This window comes from Zerene cesonia, chromosome 20, assembly GCF_012273895.1.
Source record: "Zerene cesonia ecotype Mississippi chromosome 20, Zerene_cesonia_1.1, whole genome shotgun sequence".
Lineage (NCBI taxonomy): Eukaryota > Metazoa > Arthropoda > Insecta > Lepidoptera > Pieridae > Zerene > Zerene cesonia.
This window is the reverse complement of record NC_052121.1, coordinates 4,027,038-4,030,676: the sequence shown is the minus strand read 5'-3', so window position 1 is coordinate 4,030,676 and position 3,639 is coordinate 4,027,038. Positions and strand designations below refer to the sequence as shown.

At 33.7% G+C, this 3,639-nt stretch overlaps 1 protein-coding gene across 1 annotated transcript in view; it reads right to left on the bottom strand.

The window, feature by feature from the left end:
• The window catches only part of LOC119835333 (heparan sulfate glucosamine 3-O-sulfotransferase 5), an 18,547-nt gene extending 16,887 nt beyond the window's left edge, over positions 1-1,660 (bottom strand). Inside the window, exon 1 of the mRNA XM_038360091.1 lies at positions 1,370-1,660. The gene's annotated coding sequence lies outside the window, so the exon portion shown is untranslated. The remainder of the gene's footprint in view (positions 1-1,369) is intronic.
• Positions 1,661-3,639: the final 1,979 nt, after the last annotated feature.

The following is a 3,639-nucleotide window of genomic DNA, read 5'->3' as shown; positions in this document are numbered from 1 at the left end:
TCAGTTGCGGATGGAACACGAGGCGAAGAAATCTCCTCAAAATGAGATGTTTGTGTTTAAACATTTTGGTTCAAATAAATGTGAGACCTAAAACATTATTCTAAGGTTGCATGATGAAACACCGTTTACTTTAGTGACAAATTTTCATCACGACAAGGTCATTTCTTATTTTGTTTTAATTTAAAATATTCATCAGTTACTAATCCTTTAAAGACAATTATTTTTTTTTTATCTAGCTACGTCTATATTAGTTACAAGTCTTCATTATTAATTTCATTATTACAGCCATAAAGTCAAAAATAATTATCAATAATTGTAACAAAAATAAATTGACATACCTACTCTGTTTCTTACATCATTTATATCACTGTTCTATAAGTTCAAGGGTACTATAAAATGAGTTGAGCACAATTATATGCATCCGCGTCTAACAGCCTAGCCATAACGTAAAATAACAAATTTCCAAACAAATTTTATGAAAAGCCACGCGCCCGTTTTTTGCTTATTTCGTAGCAGACGGGTAGCTCTGCAGTAAGATAATCATATTCTCAGTAAGCTCAATACAGAATTATCCGTTCGGAAAAACGAAGCCTCGCATTAGGATATTTGAGTAAAAAAACAAAGTGAAATCAAAAGCATAAGGAAAATGGTATCGAAATTATTGTCTTCTTTGCTCGAAGTAAAGCAAGTCCTATGAAGGGTGGATAATTAATATTGTACACAAACACCTTGTCATTTTACATAATTTTTGAGCTAAAATGATGAATGAACTAGATACACGTACAAATTATTTATGCTCAGGGTTGATTTTAATAAATACGTAATATATTTATGTTTTATACAACGTTATATTAACAAATATAGTAGCTCAAAGGTAGCGCATATATGTTCAATGATGCTTAAAGTAATAGTTAGATAGTGCTACGAATGTCTACGACAGCAGTGTATGCTACGTAGATGTTTCGGATTACTTCCTTTATGAACATCACGACGCTATTATATAAATGTGAAATATAAAATACATACTATATATGTACAATTCTATTTATAATACTATTTATTAATGACATAGACTGGACACATATTTTATGAATAAAAATATATTTCTATAACATTAATGAAATCCGCTTTCGTGACCTTTCATGGCCAAATACTATATAGATTGTAATCCTGCAATACATATTCATTGCTTTTACTTAAAGCCTACGAAAAAAAGATTTGAATCTCTTATCAGCTATCGTTACGACGTGTTTACTACATACAATGACTTGTCATGCTGTGCGCTACCGTTCAAGGTCTAAGCTTCGGCCTTCAGCGTGCTCAATATCTATTTTCTTGCATCAATAAAATATATCGTATTCGAACTTACCGCTCTTAAAACCTCGAATGCAAAACAGCTTTTGCACAATCTCACATGACACAACAAAAGTCCTCAGCTCTTGTCACACGCGACGTATCATTTTATAAATCGTGTTCAGATTCTATCGTTTTATGTTTAAAAATCGAACTCGTATGCGACGTATGTAACGTTTTCGCGGTAGGTTTTGTTGTGTTAGAGGTTGTGATCGGCAGCCGTCATGGATGGTGGCGAGGCCGAGCGGTACCGTCGGTGCGATAGCAGGGACTGAATCGAGCGGCGCGCGCCCGCCGGATCGGTCGATACACGGGGCAGAATAAACACGCCGTACTAGCCACTAGGATAAGAGTAACCGCGATGTTGCCAGCCTCGTCGTCCTCGCTCGGTGTTGCCGTCTCGGATGTTTGCCGCGGTTTTCATATCGAGTACTAGCATCGCGCTATTCGCTTGAAAATCTTATGCGTCCGGTTTCGGACTCTACAATTGTCGTTGTTGCAATTTAACTTCCATTTTATTCAAATTTTATTGCAATATTAAGAATGCAAAGTACAGAATACATATTTTGTTTCATTTGTTTCATCGTAATATTAACTAGTGTGAAAAGAAAGCTTGATCTTTTATGTTTACTTTTAAAATGATGTACATATTTTGAACATTATATATAACCTATTAAAAGTCCCAAGATGGAACACATATAATTTACAAGTAACCGTCACTTATCTGTACGTTTGATACAGTACAATTTCCATAATAAAGGCATTTGTAGTCAGATAAGGTCACCTTGCAATTTCTTCTTGGAATTTTATTATAAACATATTTTACTTTAGGGGGCTATTTATCAAACTTGTCATTTTTATAAGATGTACTTGGTTATGCTTTCCGCATATAGGTGAATAGACAATCTTTGCTTAGAATATCCAGTTGTAGCTAGAATAAATTAAATGAAGGTTTGGACTACAATTTTCAAATTTCATATTTGAATTTTTAAATAAAAAAGTGTACTTTATTTAATATGTGAAGAAAATAAATTATATAGAATTTCGACTACGGTTTATTTTAATGCACCAATATAAAAATAAAGAGTCGAACATACTTCGCCACGAAAAGATCTAGCACATATGGAAGGTTAAACAGATCAGCGTGAAATAGTATCATGTGAATGCTACTGTATTTCGCACGATGTGTGACTCGCCTGATGGTAGGCGATCACCACCGCGATATGAGGATTATGGGAATAAAGAAAAGACGACGCGAATAAAGGAACGAAGTGGGAAAGTTGTTTCTTTTATCCTCTCATCTATCCTTTGCTTTTCCCTGTCCTACAAAATGAGCAATAGATTAGCGTAGGGTACTGCAAATGTTCATGATGGCGCTGGCGACTACCAGATCTTCTGGAAACTATAACATAAAAAACCAAACAAATCCGGAAGAAAATAAAATGGTTAATTGTAAATCTTACAATAAGTACACGCATATTACACACAAGAAAACGATATCACTATACGATGAATCTGAAGGAAATGCAACCAACATATGAAACATTAACTTAAAAAAAGATACCTTTACCTTCCTAATTGAAGTTGTACATATATGACATAATTCGTATAATCCTACTAATATTATAAATGCGAAAGTTTGTAAGGAAGTGTGTGTGTTTGTTGCTCTTTCACGCAAAAACTACTGAACCGATTGCAGTGAAATTTGGTATGTAGATAGATGAACAACTGGAATAACATATAAGCAACTTTTTATCCCGATATTCCTACGGGATACGGACTTTCGCGGGTGAAACCGCGGGACGCAGCTAGTATAATATAATAGGATGACATCTATAGACACCGTAAGGTTCAAAACACACTATATATTTAGATCCAGGCCAAACTCATACGTGAAGTCAAATCTCCAACTTTAAGAGCTTTTGTTTCAATACCTCAGATTTAAGTTTTTCGATTTTTAGAAGTGTAGCATTGCTGCTCAGCTATAGACATTTTTACATAGATTTATTGAAACTTACAGCAGGTTGAGTTCACCAATACCAATGGAAATATGTAAGCACATTTATTCCGATTCTCGGCTCTCCTTACAAACAATTGACAATTGAAATATGTTATAGATTTTTTAGCATTTATTTTTATGAGAATATTATATTATCTAAGCATTTTGTTCATATCTAAAATTTACAATATTTATTTGAAAAGCTTGATATTTTATTAGGAAAAAAACAATATTACTCGACGCGTAGCGAAGTCAGACTGAAATAAAGGATATAAGTATATATATAT